Source organism: Carettochelys insculpta, chromosome 6, assembly GCF_033958435.1.
Source record: "Carettochelys insculpta isolate YL-2023 chromosome 6, ASM3395843v1, whole genome shotgun sequence".
Classification (NCBI taxonomy): domain Eukaryota; kingdom Metazoa; phylum Chordata; order Testudines; family Carettochelyidae; genus Carettochelys; species Carettochelys insculpta.
In genome coordinates, this window is record NC_134142.1 from 35,346,525 (window position 1) to 35,366,950 (window position 20,426).

Here is a 20,426-nt window from a genome sequence, read left to right on the forward strand (position 1 = left end):
TGGGTGAAGACAGAGAAGACAATTGCTGTCGGGCCCAGTGATTCTAAAGGGCCCAGGGCTCCCAGACACCACCAATACTAATGTTTCTGTGGCCATGGCTGGAGCCCCAGGCCCTTAAAAATCTCTGCTGGAGTGCCAGATGGCATGGTCCAGAGTCCCACACTATGCGCATCAGCAAACTTTGAAGGTTGGCAGGGAGAGGGTGATGTGCATTTTGGGTGGTGCTGAGGGCTGGTCAGTTCCACCAATTCCTCTTGAGGTGCCACAACTTTTCGGAGTGGGGAGTGTGGCCACCCCAACGTTGCAAAGGGGCCCAGCAATTCTGTTGTTGCCTCTGCATATATATCATATCAGAATGAAATCCTGTTTTGAGGTGAAAAAAAAAAACCCTTTCCAGTCTGAAAAATAGCAAAATGGAATGTTTGACATGAGCAAAATACTTTATTCTGATTTTCTTTCAGAACTAATTTAATCAAAATCATGTTCCCAAAATTAAAGTTTAATTTTCATAAAATGTCATTTCCTGGCAGAAGATGTAAGGATGTTTTTGATTGGTTCAGCCTGCCATCTATTTGCCTGACTTTTCCTGAAAGTGACTGTGAAATACTGTGAATTATGTGCACTTTGCATGTGGAAAAAATATGAACTATGAACATCTTTTTCAATTCTGATCTAATGTCTAGATTTGAACCAGGGTGAAAGGCTGGAGCACTACTGCAGTGTACCATCTGGACCCCAGTTGCACATAGGCCTAATTAACTAAGGATATATTTTCGTTATCTATTTTAATAAAGAGTTTTGTCAACAGTTTCTTACCATTGATTCTTTTTCAGCCTAACAAATTTTCTTTCCCTGAGAAGCATCTCCAGCTAACATGAGGGAGAGTCACCAGAGGCCACGCTCTTTACTGAGTTACCCCCTTTTGCAATGGTTGGAGTTACATTAGGTGTAAATCAGAAAACATGGTCAAAGTTTTCAAAAGCTTTGCATTTATTCAATTTTGTGAATAATTGTGAAAGAAGGATTTCTTTGTTTTGTGTTTTTTTTAAGCAAGGGTCTTAAAAGTACACAGTGTTAACTGAAACTTTATATGAATGAATGGTTGGCCAATAACGTGTTGATTCAATAGCGACAAACAGAAAACCAGATGTTGGTCACCTCATCAATGGCTTCAGTCATGACTCATATGGAAATCAGAGTATTTAATACCCCAATGATTCAAATGTGAAAACTTTTAGGAAAACATTTGACATTTAATCTTCTCTCATAATTTACATCTAAGAAAATCTATCTCCTTTCCTCAATAAAATATGTAGAAGAGATCCATATTTTATTGGAGCAGATTCTAATGCTTCTGTTTAAACAAACCATACATTTAGAGTGCTGCTACTTCCTGTAGCCTACTAAAAGTATAAGTAGTCTCAGCTTCTTCCTATTAATCTGAGTGAGGTATCAAAGACGGAACACAGTATAAGGCATTCATCTTCTAGTGAATGGGAATATTCCTGGTAGAAAATGCCATTATTTGATAATTTTTAAAAAAGATATTAATTGATCACTGCTTGCCCATTGCACTTTACACAATTAATTCTTTACCTGGAAAAATATACTTTAATGTATTTAGTTAAACCATACAGTTTTGCAAAATATACAACAGTAAGGCTATATCTACACTTGCAACCCCCTTTCAAAAGGGGGATGTTTATGAGACACGTCAGGATATGCTAATGAGATGTTGCAATGAATATGCAGCACCTCATTAGCATAATTGTGTCCGCAGCTCTTTGAAAGTGCCACTTTTGATCGCGCGCAAGGCTTGTCTACATGGGGTCCTTTTTGAAAGGACCCAGCAGATGATGAAATCCCCTGATTCCTACAACCTAATAGGAATAAGGAATTTCGAAGTGTGTGTGCCTGGTTTCCCTACCACATCCTAATAGAGCTGGAGATGAAAAGTCCATCTCTGATGCCAGAGGCTCAGGGCTAGGAAGACTCGTTATCCTTGAGAGTCCTGACTGTAGAACTTCAGCCTGGTGAGGCCTGCAGGCCTTTGTCAGACAGTGGAAATATTTGTTGTTGATCTGTTCATGTACTCTCCTTTATGGACTCATCCTCTTTATGTGCTGCATCTTTGGGTATATCTATGCCACAACAAAACAAAACAAAAAATGGGACAGTGAACCTGTGTTAGCTGATTCAGAACCTGTGTTAGCTGATTCAAGTTGGCAGAGTTTGGGCTGCAGGTCTAAAAATTGTGGAGCAGATTACTGGGCCCAGGCTGGAGCCCAGTCTCTGACTATATTAATCCTCTATGTGACTTAACTGAAGTTTATGGAAATACACCAATGGTACATTTAACCCAGAACTTTTGGTTGAATTTTGTCCTGGAGATGCATATTGTGGGTTTTGATTTTTTTTGTCTGTGTTGGTTAATTTAACAACCTTCCCAAACAGCTTATGAAATAGAAATTGAACAGCCTGAAGACTTTATTTTGACTTAGAAATAATATGTTTGTAATGTAAGAAACTGGGAGAAAAATATTGGGACTCTCTGTAGGCTATAATAATCCAGATGTGCTGAACCACCCATGGAGAGGTAGTGATCTCCAAACCTCAAACCTGCAGGCAGTTCAGGCAATGTATACTTCCTGCCATTGACATTATTTGCCAAACTCTACTTCAGTCATTAGATATATTCTGTTAAAAATAATAGTTGTTTTTTTTTAAATGCAAGTGCTTTCAGCCCTTGTGGACACAATAGCTAGTGATATGGGACAACAATGATGAAGACATCAAAAGTCTGGATATGTATAAGCCTACCATCTCCTCATTCAAATTTCTACTTAAATATAAGCACTTTTGCAAAACCTATAAGCTCTAATTTTACCATTTGTATATTACTTTGCTCCTTTATTAAAATATACATATAAACATCACTACAGTAAAAAAAATCAGACAAGAATTCTAAAAAGAAGTAAAAAACTTAGCTCATGATCTTTGTGTGACAGCTGCATATAGTGTCTTCCTTTTGTCTAAGCATGGTCCTTCCCACACATTTCATTTCCGCCTCTGACCTCTGATCAGCTTTTCATTCACATACTAAATGCCATTCATCTTCTGGAACTGTGCGCATAATAAACCAAAATCATGAGCAACTAGATACTGAGGTTTTCTAACTCTTCCCATGTGAGAATATCAAACTGCTTTACAAATTAAAAATAAGGCTTGCAGTACACTTATCATGACAAAAATATGGGAGGGTCTCCTCCAAACATATGATCAACATTTTAATGTATCTATACTATTCAGACTAAAATACTAGTTTTCTGATAAAGTCCATGTATACTTGTAATATGCTTTTTTAAATACGTGAACTGCTGATACACATTTATGGGCTCTAAACTGAGTGAAGCTAATCAAGAAAAAAGATCAATGCGTCATGACAAACAGGTCAACTAAAACTTCTGCACAAGAACAGTAATCTTCTAAACAGAAAACAATGCTGGGCTGCGACAGAAAACACTGATGGTAATTTTATGCTATATCAGTTGAAGCTGCCTTCATTAGAATACAGTGCTCAGTTTTAGTCACCCCACAGTAATATGTTGATATAACAACGTGCTTATTGCACAAAATCCTACAATCCCAACAGCAGTGATTCTCTCCCATTGTTTACTGTGGTCGAGCCCCACTTCCCTAATCACAGAGCACATAATAATGAGAAGAGAAATCTGTGCAGTTTACAGTGCTAGGCGTGAGAGTGGTGATTTTGCCTTTAATCTAACGATAGCAGCATGTACTATCCAAGGAACATATTGAGCCACATTTGCTTCTGTTAAGTAGCATCTCGTTTCTTAACACGATGAATTTTTTTTAAATGGTGTCTTTGCTGGGTGATCTGTCACTGAGTTGCTATGTCTAGATGACAGGGATTTGTTGACAGAAATTTTTGTTGGAGGATATCTTCTGACAAAACTTCTGTCAACAGATCACAGTCATACTGCCAAGCTGTTCGCTGTGTCCACCAGGTGTTGATCTGGGGCTCATATGTAGATAGCTATGTCTTGAGTCCTGAAGTCCTATGCAATTGTCTCTCTTGATTGCTTCATACTAGCTTCACCAGACAAGAGGGAACAATAAACACACGTGAAGAAAATAAATGAAAAAATAAGTCTCCAACCTTGCAAACATCCAGGGTGCGTCGACACAAGCCGGCTACTTCAAAGTAGCCAGCACAATGTTGAAATAGCATGCGTCATGTCTACACACGCCGTGTGCTATTTCGACGTTGAAATCGACGTTAGGCGGCTAGACATCGAAATCGCTATTCCCATCCGAAGATGGGAATAGTGCCCTACTTCGATGCTGAACGTCGAAGTAGGGTGTGTGTAGATGATCCGTGTCCTGCTACTTCGAAATAGTGGGGTCCTCCATGGCAGCCATCAGCTGAGGGGTTGAGAGGCTTTCTGTCCAGCCCCGTGGGGCTCTATGGTCACTGTGTGCAGTAGCCCTTAGCCCAGGACTTCTGGCTGCTGCTGCTGCTGCTGCTGCTGCTGCTGCTGCTGCTGCAGCTGGGGGTCCATGCTGCGTTCACAGGGTCTGCAACTGGTTGTCGGCTCTGTGGATCTTGTGCTGTGCAGGCCGAGTGTGTCTGGGAGGGGCCCTTTAAGGGAGAGGCTTGGGGCTTTGCTGGCCCCTTATTTCGATGGGGAGCACTTGTGTGTGTGGACGCTCCACATTTCCTTCCAGGACAGCTCCTTTCGACATTCTCCATCACTACTTTGATGTTGAACATTGACGGCACCAGCTCTGGAGGACGTGTAGATGATACGCATTGAAGTAGCCTATTTCGATGTTCTTACGTCAAAATAGGCTACTTCGAGGTAGTGTGCTAGTGTAGACATAGCCCCAGAGTCCTTTTCCCTCCACAGGTTTGGTGTATCATCAGTAATCACAGGCCCCAACAGCTGACAGTCTTCTAGTGCTCTTTATGAAGAACTTCATCACATAAGTCTATTCACTCCAACTAGCTGCCTGGAAGTGAGGTACTCTGATCCCTGTTTCAGCAATTCCTCCCACCTGCACATACACTGCAGGTGTGCCTGGGCCTAGAAATGCTTCTTTCTTCTCCAGTGCAGGGTTTGTACATCCCATCACAAACACATATATTGTGGGATCTCCTCTGGCATAGTTCAGGCTGGATCTCCCTGGTCTGGCATGCTCAAGATCTGAGGAGTCCCATTCGGGAGTTTGCTGGACCAGGGGAGATCAATTCTGGATACTCTGCTGACAGCCTCTGAGCACTCCTGGGTCCCTCAGCAGACCTGGATGGGCTCGTATCATGGCCACCAGGCTCTGCTGCCAGTCCCAGCTGCTGGCCTGGCTCCGTTACCAGCCCCTCTGCTGAGATCCCTGTCCCTGGGCTACCAGCCCAAATCTGCTACCAGCACTAGCCACCATACTCTCAGCTCCTTTCCCAGCAGCCAGCGCTTCAGCCACTGGACTCCCAGTTCCAGGGGCCCTCTAGTCAAGCAACACTCATACTCAGTGTTTGAACTAACCTCAAATTCAACTGCATCTGAGGTTCGGAGGTATTCGGAGAGGTTCTCTGCTGACCACCTCCCTGCACCAGTCCTTATTTCTTTCTTGGGCCAGAACTAGATTGATTAAAACAAAAGAAAGGCTATACTTGTGGCAATTTCAGTTAGGACTGGAAGTGGGAGTTCTAAAATTTCATAAGATAGATTCTTTTCCACTGTCGTAATATATGTGACATTTCTGCAGCCTCAAATTTCCAGCCCAGTTTTAGAAGGTCAAGATAAGCTTTAGAAAATCATCTGAATTTATAGAGCCCTTCATGTTGTGAAACCAGTTTCTGAGGTTCGGTTCTTCTCCAACATCAGTGTGTCCCATGGTCTTCAATAGGGTTGTTCCTCCATTAAACTTCAGTCTGGTAGGCAGGAATTTCTCTCTCTCTCTCTCTTTCTCTGTGCTTTTTTTAAATGCGGGCTGCAATTTATTTAAATGTAAAGAAGTTCAGAATAGTTGTGCAATGAGTGTGCATAAGAGAGGTTGATGAAAAAATTGAGTGGCAAGAGTGATTCATATTATGATTTTGTTATAATTTATAAAGGTTTATAAAGATTTTATAGAAATTACCTCTGGGATCTTGCTGTGATATAATAAATGAAAAATAATATTCCAAGATATTTGTTCCTCTCCCTTTTTTGTTGCAAGCATCTAAGGGCATGCTGGGAAATGTATGCCCTTCCCTGATCCAGGGCCAGATCACTAGGCAGGAATCTGGCCAAGGAACTTTAGCTCCTCAGGTGCCTTGGGTTCCCCCATCATGCCATGCAGACTCCCCCTGCACAGCATAGCAGGGAGGAAGGAGAGAAACTGGACTCGGGGGGATATGTTCACACCTTTGTGTGCACTCATGCACACACACAGTGCTGCACATGGATCTACACTGATGTATCAGAAGTGTTGCAAATGTTTTACAAGATCACAAAATTCCTGTGTCATACCCTGCAGGCTGTGTTCCTAGCATTTCTGAGAAAGCTGTTTCTCTGTTTTGCTTTTTTACCAGATTTACTTCAAACTAGCTCATCAATCATGAGTATTTACAGGCTTCACAGTATGAGCATTACACAGAGATTAAATATCATGTGTTTTTTTGACAGAAAGGAACATCCTTAGTTTCTGTAATGGATCTATCAAGATCAAAAAGTGACAGCATTGTTCACTGTGCATACCTCTGTCTAGCATTACACAGACATTGGTCATGTGCTGCTAATATGTCTGGTAACAAGGTCGGGCCAGCAGACTATGTTAGGAATGGGGAAAGGCAGCTCAGGGCGCAGCCTGGGCTAGGGGAAGAAGGGAAACAGCTGACTAAGCACCCAGGTGAAAGCAGCAGGGATGGACTGCAATTACCCAATGGAGGCCAGTTGATCTCACAGCCCAGGTGCTGGCAGGGCTTTTACAAAGATGTCCCAGTCAATGAAGAAGGGGGATTTGAGAGGGTGGGGAAGAGACAGGGAAGTAGTTGAGAGAGACATATGAGGTGACAACACAGAGACCAGGAAGCATTTGGAAAAGACAGCAGGGGCGAGGCAGTAGCTCCATGGAGGAGCACCTGGACTTCCCTCCTCCATAGTGAGACTGAAAGCCCAGACCATGGCTAGGAGGGAAAATCTTTGTTCAACGAGCCTAGACAGATAGAGGTGGTTGCAGCGTTAACCTTCCCCCAGACAAGAGGGAGAGGCCCAAACCCCAGGCAGGACATTGGTGGTACCCTGCCACAGTCTCTACTGAACCACCACTGATAAGATGAACAAGACTGTATAAATATCACAGACAGCACATGTTCAATCTGCATTGTATGTTGTTGGTGGGCTTATTTTTCATCCAAAGAGAAGTATGGGTTTTACCATTCAAGCACTCAAGTAAAATAACATGCTGAGAGAAACAAATTTGAAATTGTTCTCCTTAAATCTGTCTTCTTTTTAACACCTTATTAATAAGGTCTTATAGCCAGTGGGACTGCTGAATATCTTACCCCTTCTGCTCCCTATTTAGCAATTTTTAAAACCACAAGTTACATGTGCAATGAGATTCTACTGGATGGCTTTCCTTCATTTGTGGCTTAGAATCTATTCTCAGGAAAACATTTCTTGGGAAATATACAGTTGATGCAAAATTAATTGCTCTAACTTGATTTTTGTGTGCTATATGCATTACCAACATACCGGATGTCTATTGAGACAAGAGGAGAACAAAGCTAGGAAAAGGCAGAATATTAAAACATTCTTTTATTTTTTCACAGAAAAATATTTTATTGATTTTTCTTGAGACTTTTCATGTTGTTTTCCCTCTTTGCAAAACAGATTCTCTTGTACCATCAGCAGATTTCTGTCAACTACAGTAAAAGGTTTCCTTGCTCTTTCATGTATAAATTTATCTAGCATGGTGTGATTCAGAGCCAGCCTCAAATTAAAAATCAGAATATTTTAGACTCTATACTCCTGTTCCTGCTTCTGTTGAAGCCAATGGCTGAGCCCCCGCTACCTTCAAGTGGAGCAGACAAAGCATTCTGTTTAGAAAATGATAAACTGCAGAAGCTTCATCTATAGTTATAGTTGAAGTCAGTCTGGAAAATGTCTTTTCCTTTTTCATACCAACAACATTTTCCGAAACAACTCATTTCAAGTGATGGAATTAGAAGGGCTATCATTGTCCCTGAACCAAGATCTTCTCCTCACCTCTTAAATCAGAGTTCTCCCTCGGGCTCTGAAAACAAATCCTAAAGGGTTTCATAGACTAGATATCTATTGATCCAAAGCTTACAAAACCCTTTCACTTTTTTACTAGATTCTGCTTGTCACATCTATTTTGAAACAAATGCCAATTTAAAGTAGAACTTTTGAAGCCACACATTAAAAGTGGGGATTGCCTGTTTTACTGGAAGGGAATTCTGAATTATATAGGAAACCTACATTTCTAAATCTCTCATTAGCTACGTCTACAGGGGTATGCTACATCGAAATAGCCTATTTCAATGTAGCGAAATCGAAACAAGCTATTTCGATGAATAGCGTCTACACATCCTCCCGGGCTGGTGCCGTCGACGTTGAACGTCAACGTTGGACAGCGCTACATCGAAGTAGGTGCTGCAGGGGAGCGTCTACACACCAAAGCGTCCCAAATCGAAACAAGGGTGCCAGGAACAGCTGCAGACAGTGTCACAGGGTGGACTAGCACTTCCAGGGCAACCTCAAGCCGCACCTTTAAAGGGCCCCTCCCAGACACACTCAGCCTGCACAGCACATGGTCTGCAGAGCCACAGGCACGCACACCCCGTCGAAGCAGTATGGCCCCCCAGCAGCAGCAGCAGCAGCAGCAGCAGCAGCAGCAGCCAGAGGTCCACACACCCGCCCCTGCAGGAGCAGTGCTTGCCCTGCTCAATCCTATGCAAGAGGCAGCTGATCACCTTTTATTCACAGAAGAGGAGCTGCCCCCAGGGGATGAGGAAGCAGCCCCAGACCTTGCTGCCCTTCGTGCTCCACCCCCCCGCTGCACACGCCACTGGCTGTGGAGCTACCCCACAAGCACGGACTGGTGGGAGCGGCTGGTGCGCGGTGAGTGGGACAATGAGCGCTGGCTCCAGAATTTCCACATGAGCCAGCAGACATTCCTGGAGCTCTGCCAGTGGCTCACCCCTGCCTTACGGCACCAGGACACCTCCATGCGATATGCCCTCACGGTCGAGAAAAGGTCAGCATCGCTGTCTGGAAGCTGGCCACTCCAGACAGCTACCGACCTGTAGGGCAGCAGTTTGGTGTGGGCAAGGCCGCCTTCGGGGCTGTCCTCATGGAGGTAAGAGGACCCGGGGGGGGGCCCTAGCGGGGGAGCCCTGGGAGAGCCCTGGGGGGGGAGCCCGGGAGGGGGGAGCCCTGGGGGAGCCCGGGGGAGGAACCCTGGGGGAGCCCTGGGGGAGATTCCTGGGGTGGAGGGCCAGACACACCCTGCACACCCCTCACTGGTGCTCTGTCATGTCCTTCCCCTGCAAGTCGTCTGCACAATCAATGCCCTGCTCCTCCACAGGCTCGTGCGGCTTGAGGACCCGGATGCTGCCATCACGGGGTTTGCCAGCCTGGGCTTTCCAAATTGCTTTGGGGCTCTGGATGGGACCCATCTGTGCCCCAGAGCACAGCGGAGGATGCTTCCTCAACAGGAAGGGCTACCATTTGGTGGTCCTCCAGGCCTTGGTGGACAGCCGGGGCTGCTTCCTGGACATTTATGTTGGCTGGCCTGGCAGCACCCACGACGTCTGGGTATTCAGAAATTTGGGCCTGTGCCGCCGGCTGGAGGCGGGGACCTACATCCCCCAGCTGGAGATCCCAGTGGGGGACACCACCATGCCCCTCTACGTCATCGCAGACGCAGCGTACCCCCTCCGGCCCTGGCTCATGCACCCTTACACGGGCCATCTCACAGCCAGCCAGGAGCGGTTCAACATGCGCTTGAACCATGCACGCCAGGTGGTCGAGCGCACTTTCGGCCGCCTCAAAGGGCGTTGGAGGTGTCTCCTCACCCATCTGGATGCAGGCCTCACCAACATGCCCCAGGTTGTGGGTGCGTGCAGCACACTCCACAACCTAGTGGAGAGCAAGGGAGAGGCCTTCTTCCAGGGCTGGGCTGTGGAGTCTGGCAGGGCCGACGTGCAGCCACCCGCTGCCCCCAGTCGCCAGGTCGACCCCGAGGGGATCCGGGTCCAGGAGTTCCTGCGGGCCCATTTTGACCAGGCTGCGGGGTGAATGCTGGCTGGCTACCCACTGCACCCCCCTATCCTCTACAACACTCCCTGCCCCCACACCTACACCACAGGGCGCCCAAGAGCACCCCCCGCCACTTTTCTTGAAAATAAATGGACATGTTGTTTGAAACCAAACAGTGCCCTCTCTTATTAACAATAAGAAAAAAAGGGGGGAATTATTTACATGGGGGCACAGGTAGCAGAACAGAACAGGGGTCCAACACAAACTATATACAAATGGGGGATATGTGCACAGAGGCAGGGCCATGTCCTCGGCCCCGCACCCCTAATGTCCGGTGCCCAGGGTTGGAGGGCACAACCCTCACCTCGGCCGGAGCACTGGCCGATGCTGGGTGGGGGCCGGACGAACTGGCAAATACGGCCGGCCGGTGTCCGCAGGCCCCAGGGTGGTGGACGGTGGAGGGACGGCGGTCGAAGCGGCGGTCGGAGCGGCAGGCAGAGTGGCGGGAGGTGTGGCATGGGGGGCCAGGTAGTCCGCGATGCGCTCGAAGGTCCACATGAAGCCCCCCCAAGCCTCCTGGTGCCAGGGCAGCGCTTGCTCTTGGAGCTCCACTCCTCCACCCGCAGGTGCCGCTCTGACACCTCCAGCTGATGCCAGAGGGTCGCGAGCAGCTGGGGGTCCATGGCCATCCTCTGGTGGCCCCCCACCCCTGTGCTGCTGGTTCCCTATCCCCGTCCCCGGGAGATGCTGCTGCTGATGATGGGTGTGCCACCCCCCAAGGGGACCCTAGGTTCCGCTCACCCCATCCCCAGAGATGGGGCATGGCACTGTCCTGCTGGGGGCCGGGGGCTGATGCACTCTTCTGAGGGACATGCCACTGCTGTCCTTGGGGCCATGGTCATCTGGGCATGTGGAGGTCCCTGGTCATGTCTCTTGTCCCTACCCCTTAACCCTGGGGGTGTGCACTGGGGGGGGTACATACCTGACGGTCTGCTCCCACAGTCAGGGGACACCCACTGGGCGAACACCCAGCTGGAGCTCCAGGATGGAAGGGCGATCCGGAGCCCCCCGTCGCTGGAGGAGTCCCCCTCCTCCTCCTCCGGCATCCCAGAGGTGGGCTCCTGGGGGCGCCCCTGGGGTGCAGGGCTTGCCTCCAGGGCGGACTCCGTCTCCAGGGCCTGCTGGGACTCGTCGGCCGATGTGTCAAGAGTGGCTGGGGGGGAGGAGGTGTACCGGGGGCCCAGGATGGCCCTGAGCTCCCTGTAAAAGGGGCAAGTGGCAGGGGCGGCCCCAGATTGGCTGGCTGCATCCCGGGCCTGGACATAACCCTGCCGCAGCTCCTTAACCTTACTCCTGATGTGGTCAGGAGTGCGGGCAGGGTGACCCCAGGCAGCCAAGCCCTCGGCCAGCCCAGAGAACACCTGCACATTCTGCCTCTTGCTGCCCATTACCTGGAGCACCTCCTCCTCGCCCCAGAGCCCCAGCAGGTCCCGGATCTCGGCCTCTGTCCAGGAGGGGCCCCGCTGCCTCTTCCCTGGCTGGCTGCCAGCCTGGGATGCCTGGGTCCCCAGGGGGGGTGCCCTGGGGGTGCTTGGGGGGCTGGCTAGCGGCCATCAGTGCAGGGTGGTGGGTTGGGGCTGCTGAGGGATGTGCAGGCTGACCGCATGGCAACGCTGCTGCCTGCACGTGCTCTCAGCTTCCTGCACAGGAACGCAGGGGGTAGGGAGCTTTAAGGGGCTGCTGCACACGGCGACCATAGAGCCCTGCAGGGGCTGGAGAAAGACCGTCTCTCAACCCCTCAGCTGATGGCTGCCATGGCGGACCCCGCTATTCCGATGTTGTGGGACGCAGATCGGCTACACGTGCCCTACTTCGGCGTTCAACGTCGAAGTAGGGCGCTATTCCCATCTCCTGATGGGGATAGCGACTTTGACGTCTCGCCGCCTTACGTCGATTTAAACTTCGAAATAGCGCTCGCCATGTGTAGACATGGCAGGCGCTATTTCGAAGTTGGCGTGGCTACTTCGAAGTAGCCGGCTCGTGTAGATGCGGCTATTGTCATACAACTCACAATGCATGTCTATCTGTTTTGGGGTAAATCTGATGAACTTATATTATTTTTCTGAGTAAATATATTCTTCTGAGCATAAATTTGTGTTTTAAATTATATTTATTAGTAGTAACGTTAGAGCTGCTTATCTAGGTAAAAGACAACCTAAGGGAACACAGAGAAAGATCACTTACATGTATTTAAATTTTAAACAGTCCTGTAAATGTGTAAAGTACCCAGTATTTCAGTTAGCAAAGAATAGCTGTGAAGATTCTATCATTAGAAATATATGATGTGGAAGAAACCACATAAAGCTGGGATGGGCAAAAGATGGCCTGGCAGGCTGCCAGACCTTTTATTTAACGTCATATATGGCCACTTGCAGCTCCTGTTGACCATGGACTGCCTTTTCGGGAGAATGGGAGTTACAGGAAATGGTATCCTGGTTCACACTGCTTCCTGCAGCTCTCATTGGCTCACAGTTGCGACCAGCCATACCTGGAGATGTGCAAGTAAATAAACATGTAGTGGACCCTCAGGGCCTAATGCTGGCAGTCTGTGGGTTGCTTATTGCCCACCCCTGACATAAAGCATAAAGATGAAGATCAAAGTAAAAGGGAGCAAGAAGGGTATAGAGAGATTCTTGGGAGCTGTCATAAATTTGTACTAAAGGTAATTAAATCAGCTTTGCAGAGTGACACTCATATTTATGACTTCAAATAGTCTTTAATGCACTGTTAACATTTGCTATTTACAGGATCATTTCCACTAGCTAATCCAGAGCTAGAATATGCACAGATTGTGAAATAATGGGGGCATAAATACAACCAAGAATTCAATAGTTTATTCAAGCTAATATTCATAAAGGTTTGTTTGTAGGTATTAACAGCTTATTTTTGTGTACATTAAGTAGTTACCTGCTTTTATTTTCATCTTGATTTCTGCTCATCCAAATTTTTGCTTTTCTCTATTATTAGACTCTGATACAGTTGGCACCTCTCAAAACCAGAGTTCTCTCATCTGGCATCATCCATTGCTTAGCAGGACTATGGATGTTACTGAATCAGAGAGCCCCAGCTGAGAGGCTATTGTAAGACGAGTGGACAGGAGCCCTGTGACAAGGGGCCTGGCAGCCCTTTTCAGGGGAGGCCAGGGGATTGTGTCCCTGATGCTGGCTCCACATTAGGGGCTTCTGATGGCTCCCCATGCTAGATCTGTGCCTGGGGTCAGAGCCAGCTGTCCGGCCCCCTGTGTCGGCTCCCTGCCTGGGGCTGGAACTGGTTCCTTGACTCCCTGTGAGGGCTCTCCAACTGGGGCTGGAGCCGGCAGACTGCCTGGGACTGGAGCTGGCTCCCTGAGGCTGTTTCTACACAGGCAAGATCTTCTGGAAGAACGGTGCCTTCTTCCGGAAGATCTGTGGAGCTTCTACACATGTAAGATGCTCTTTTGGATTTCTTCCAGAAGAAGGTGCCTCCTCTTCCGGATTCTGTATTCCGTTCCAGAATCAGGAAGAGGACCTTCTTCTGGAAGACTCTTCTGGAAGAAGGCATGTGTAGATGTTCCCAGACTGCTTCTTCTGGAAGAAGCAGTCCTCCATGACAGCAGCCTGCTGGACAGCAGGGCTGCTCTAGACACCCCCAGAGAGCCTCTATGGTCCCCAGGTCCTTGCAGTCTTTAAAGCTGCAAGGACCTGGAGACCCCCTGGCAGGCAGCTGAGAGTGTGAGACAGGCAGCACGTGCAGAGCTGCCTGCCACACTCCCCCAAGGCTCTTCAGCACCCAGCAAGTCCCGACCCGCAGGGATAGCTAGCAACCCAGTACCCTGCACCACCTAGCAGAGCCCCAGAAATTGGACGAGGGGAGCCAGGACCCCGAACAGGCTCCAAAATAAAGGGCCCCCTCCTGGACTGAACAAGAGCTCCAGGACCTCCTGGGGCTCTGGCGCGATGAGGATCCCATCCGGGACACCAGTGGGCACCAGAGGAACGCCCCAGCCTTCGCCCGCCTAGCACAGGGGCTGGCTGCCCATGGCCACCCCTCCCGGACACCAGAACAAGTGCGGTGCAAAGTGAAGGAGATGCGGCAGGGGTACATGTGGGCCCGGGACAGTGCCCACAGATCTGGCCATGCCCCTGCCAGCTGCCGCTTCTACCGGGAGCTGCAGGACCTCCTGGCTGCAGATGACGCCTCTCCACCCTGCGTTACCATGGAGACAGCTGCAACTGAGCCCCCGCCACACTGGAGGAGGGGCATGAGGGACCTGCCACTGTGGACGTCCCATCTGATGGGGAGTCCACAGATGGGTCCCTTGTCATTGCGGTGCCCTCCACTGCCACCAGCCAGGCCCCCTTCAGTAGGGAATTATCCGACATATACGAGGCCACCTCGGGTAAGTGCGCACAGTGGAAAAGCACAGTGGGGGGAGGGGGACACCTGGGCCCCAGCCCCAGGCCCTGAAGCCCTAAAGTCTGACCCCCGTCAGGGCCCAGGGCACACCCATGCCTACAAGCAGCACCCAGCTCCCTCTCCTATGAAGCGCCCCCTGAGCATGCTGAGGCCCCCTCCAGGCAACAGAGCTGCATCCGGAACCCGCCACGACTGAGCTCCCACCAGCCCACAAGTCCATTGCTAGGGTGGGCCACCGTGGATAGCACCCTGGCTCTGGCATCATGCCCCAGTGGCCGCCGTGGTGAGTGCATGCAAGTCTGCGAGGCGGCCTCCCCTGGCACATGCCCATCCCATGGGTCTGTGGAGGGGATAACCAGCTGGGGAGACTGGGGCCATACCAACCAGGTCCCAGATATGGTACTGACTTCCTCCTCTACCCCCACCCTCTCTCTCTCAACAGCAGTACCATCCAAGGGCCGGGGCAGCTGGACGAGGAGCCCAGGGCCCTCCAGCCCCATCCAGGCCGGAGGACCCAGCAGCCCACCAGCTGGGCCTGCACCAGCCCCCGCTGTGTGGCAGCCACTGGTGCACCGGCTCTGCCACAGCTGCTGCGAGGAAGAGGTCACGGCCTACACGGCAGCCCTCTGCCAGCAAAATGCCCTCACCAAAAGATGTCTGGCCCTCGATGAGGCTGAGCTCCAGTGGAGGTGGGACACTTGGGGAAAGGTGGTGGAAATGCTCCTCACAGTGTGCGGGGCCCTAGCAGGCCAGCCCCCAGCTCCTTCAGCTGCCCCCCCTGCAGTCCCCCCGGGAGGTCCCCCCCAGATTTCCCCCCATAGTCCCCCCTGAAGCCCCCTGGGCTGCCCCCCCATAGTGCCCCCTGAGGCCCCCTGGCTATCCCTCCTGTAGTGCTCCCTGAGGCCCCCACTATTGCCCCCCCGAGCCCCTCCTTGCTGCCCCCACAGCTGCCCCCCCGCCTTCCCCCCAGCCCCCCTGCTGGTCCCTCAGCTGCTCCCGTGCCCCCAGCCCATGACCCTGAGGCCCTGGCCGCCCTATTGCCCCCAGGCTTGTCCGATGCTGCTCTGAGGGACCTCGCAGCATGGATTGTGGCCATGGTGGGCCCTGTGGAGGGTCACCTGAGCCACAACTCACCCCCCTCCAGCCCCTCGGCTGACATTGGGAAGGATGCTGACTGGCCCTACCTGCCAGTGCTTCTGGCCCCATCAGCGCCCCGCTGGGACCGCGCACCCGGTGGTGAGGGGTGCCCATGGGCACAGGGGCTCGTGGCCTTCCAACCCATCCCTTGATTAGGCCCCCCCAATATTTCTGCCCCAGTCTCCATCCAGGTGTAGGTGCCCCTGTCCCCTTACCCCCATGTATATAGTTCACTCCCTATCAGGTTTTGGTTGTTACTTTTCTTATTCACTATTTACATTTTTCACGTTGGGAATGGTTCAGGGTTAAATATATGGTAGCATTCAGCACTCCCTGTGTCCCTGATTACTGTGGGTGAGGGTGGGGGGGTTGGGGTGTGCATATAGGGGTGTGTGTAGTGGGTGCCTGTGGGGAGGGGTGCAGGGATTAGTAGTCCCGTTGGGTGAATGCCTCCCGAAGCGCCTCCCAGATCTGGAGCCCGTCACAGTCAAGCTGCCGGTCAGGGGCCACAGCAGGCTGCTGGTAGCGGGGGCCAGCTCTACCATCCAGCCCTGGGGAAGGGTACCCTCATGTGCCTCAATGAGGTTGTGGAGCGCGCAGCAGGTGGCCACGACCTGCGGGACATTCTCCACCCCCACATCGAGGTGTGTGAGGAGACACCTGAACCACACCTTCAGACGGCCGAAAGCACACGAGTTACCAGTACCATGTGAGCCAGGCATTAAACAGCTCCTGGAGGGTGTGGGGTGGCCGGTGTATGGGCACATCAACTAGGGCTGGAGTGGGTAGGCCGAGTCGCCCACGAGGCAAAGAGGCATCATGATGTCCCCGATGGCACGCTCCTGCTGGGCCATGAATGTCCCGGCCTCTATTCTGTGGAACAGGGTGGAGTTCCGCAGGATCCGCGCATCATGTGCCCTGCCTGGCCAGCCGACATAAATGTCCGTGAACTTCCCACGGGCATCCACCACAGCCTGGAGCACAATGGAGTGGTAGCCCTTGCGGTTGATGTATCTGCTGCCAGTGTTGTCTGGGGCCCTGATGGGAATATGTGTCCCATTGATCGCCCCAAAGCACTGGGGGAACCCAAGTGTGGTGAAGCCCTCAACAACTGCATCCAGGTCCCCGATGCTCGCCAGCCACCGCACCAGCACGGGGTTGGTGGCCCTCATGACCTGCAGGGGAATGGGTGCACTAGCGGGCATACGCAGAGAGGTCCCTGCCAGCTCTCCTTCCACCCCCTCCCTCCCTACTGGGTCCCCCCTTCTGAGGGACTCCTCTGGCAGGGGCCATGTGGTAGCCCTTCTGGGCTAGGCCTGCTCGCCCCCCCGCAGCCCTGCTCCCTCCCAATTGGCGCCTGAGGTCCCCTGAGCCCGCCGTCCCCCTCCTTCCCTCCCTCCCGCCAGTGGGGCAGGGTCTGGGGCAGGGCTTACCTGGAGGATGACAGCCCCGACAGTGGATGTGCCCACCCTGAACTGCTGCCCGATGGATCGGTAGCTGTCCGGGGTGGCCAATTTCCGGATGGCGATGGCCATGTGCTTCTCTGGGGAGAGGGCCAGCCTCATCCAGGTATCCTGGCATTGTAGCATGGGGGTGAGCCAGCTGCAGATCTCGAGGAAGGTCTCTTTCGTCATCTGCAGGTTCTTCAGCCAGCGGTCATTGTCCCACTCCCCCACAACGACCCTGTCCTACCCCCCCACAACGACCCTGTCCCACCAGCCTGTGCTGGTGGCATGGGTCCAGACATGCTGGACTGGTCGGAGGGGGCCTGGCCGGAGTGGTGAGGACGCTGGACCCACAGGCCTGGGCCTCTGCCTCCACAGAAGGCTGAAGAGGGTGGCCAAGAGGATGGCTAGCATGCAGGTATGGGCAAGCCTGCTGTCCTGCAGCTGCTGGGGGTCCTTGCCTGCTGGTCTGCGCTTGCTGGACAAGGACTTGGGTCTGGCTGGCTGGGGACAGAGTTGGCTGGCCTCAACAGCGTTTGCAGGGAGGGGTTGTTTGGGTGGAACCCTTGAAGGGGCTGTGTGGCCGGTGAACCCGGAAGGGCTCCCTGGCTGTGTGACTCCTGCTATGCTGTTTCCTGCCCTGTTCTTCCAAAAGAGTGCCATTGCATATGTAGATGCACTCTTCCAGAAGAAGGAGTGGCTCTTTCGAGGTCCTATTTGATGTGTAGAAGCACTCTTCTGGAAGAAGATCTTCCAGAAAAAGTGCTATGAGCAGGGCTTCTGCCAGTTCCCCAGCTGGGGCTATAGCCATGGTCATCCAGGTTTGGGGCCACCACCATCAGCACAGCAGGGGCCAGCAGCAGGTAGAGGGGCCGGCAGGGCTGGAAGTGGGGGCTGATGCATGGAACCAGCTTTTTTGCAGCAAGTTCCCTCACTCAGATGGGTCAGGTCCCAAGGGTGCCAGACGAGGGAGGTGCAACCTGCATAAACAAACTCATGAGTACTTTCATGTTCTCCATCCCCTCAATTTGTTTCAATTTTTATTTTTATTTCTCATCACTGTCTAAAACTTTTGTTCCAACTCCTGTCTTACCATTACTTGAGCTTCTAGGTGTTTCAGTGGCCTTTTGGAGTTAAATATTTTACAGATGAATTAGCCTTTCATGAATCAGAATTTTTTTAATCTATAAACTTCCATTTTACTTTTTGTTTTGCTAATTTTTCAGACAACAATGTTCTTTTATATTTGTCTGTGCCTTTAAAATATAAGGGTTCCTCTTGAGTTTGATTAAATATCCAAGGTAACTTTATAATTCTCACATGGATCCCTTTGAATTCTCCTCTTATCCAGTGTGAAAATATTCAGCTTTTTTATTTTTTCTCAGAATATGTTTCTTTGACCCTTTATACCATTCTGGATGCCGTATAATACACTTACTGAATGGCAATATTACTGTTTCCAAAGTGTAGTGCCTAGTATTGGATGGAGTACTTCAGACAAGGACTAGCCTGTGACTTCTCAGCAATAACACTGCCTTAGTTGACATCTATTGAATTTTTTTCTCAGTCATGCAACCTACCAATGCCTTATTTTTGTGTTTTCATGGCACAATAAATACGTTTTAAAGCAGAACTAAGAATCTTTCTTCAATAACAAAAAAAACAAAACAAAAAAACACTTAATCACATGAATTAAACTGTGACAGTATACTCCAAATTCTTCATGTAAGTATACTTATGATATGGATATGACATCACTGAGATATACTTTATGCAAGTTGGCTCATGAGAGAAGCTGGGAATCAGCAACAGAGGATGGATCACTTGATGAGTATTTGTTTTGTTCATTCCCCCTGGGGCACCTGGCACTGGCCACTGTCAGAAGACAGGATGCTGGACTAGATGGACCTTTGTTCTGACCCACGCTGGCCATTCTTATAGTCTTATGTCATTGTAAATGTTATGAGTTAGTAAATGTAATTACTTAATTTGTATTATCTGCATCATTTTTGTATCTGATGTTAGGAGTATTGACTTGTGTATATGCATTTCATACATGCTACTTTAGTGATGCCCACTACTAATACTTCAGATACAACAAAGGGTAAGCCACATAGTGCTGATGGCCTATTCATGGGGACAATGAACTGTGAAAAGGTTTCACCTTCCTGTGGACTGACTTATTGCCGCTGACTCATGGATGCTATGATACTACACAGTCAGGTGACCAAGTCACCTGAAACTAACCTCCCAGACTGCTAAACTGTTCCTCTGGCCAGCGGAATCAAAAGAAAGATACATGGAAATTCTATATAAATTGTATGTGTTGGGAGGAGAGAAAACAAGTGGTGCCTTCAGTTTACTTTGCCTCCATCTCCCCACCCAAGGACATACTTGAAAACACCTGGAAACAAAAGGACAGTAACTGGGGATGCAGGAGGAGAACTGCTAGACCCAGGATGAAAGATACCTGGCTTGTGAAGAACTCTACCTGTAAAATATCTATGGTGAGGAATTATTTTTTGTAATCACTTTCTTTAGTTAATCTAGTTTGGTTTGCATGTTCTATATCATTTTATTAGTAATCTGGAGTGTTCTGTTTGCTGTGTTTTAACCACTTAAAACACAAATTATTATAGTTAATAAACTGAATTCTGGTTTGTAATTTCTGTTTTCAAGTATCTAAGAGGGCGTTATAAGGAGGAGGGAGAAAAAATTATTCTCCTTAGCCTCTCAGGGTAGGACAAGGAGCAATAGGCTTAAATTGCAGTAAGGGAAGTATAGATTGGACATTAGGAAAAATTTCCTAAATGTCAGGGCTGTTAATTACCGGAATAAATTGCCTAGGTTAGTGGTAGAATCTCCAACATTGAAGATATTTAAGAACAGGTTAGATAGATATCTAACAGTAATTATATAAATAGTGCTTGCTCCGAACATGGGGGCAGGGAACTGGACTTGATGACCTCTTGAGGTCCCTTCCAGTTCTACTATTCTATGATTCTATGATAATAAAACACAGTTTATGAACTTTCTCCCTGGGTAGGGGGAAGAGATCTATGCATACCTTCCTCCACATCGAGGGAGGAGGTAAACTACATATGAT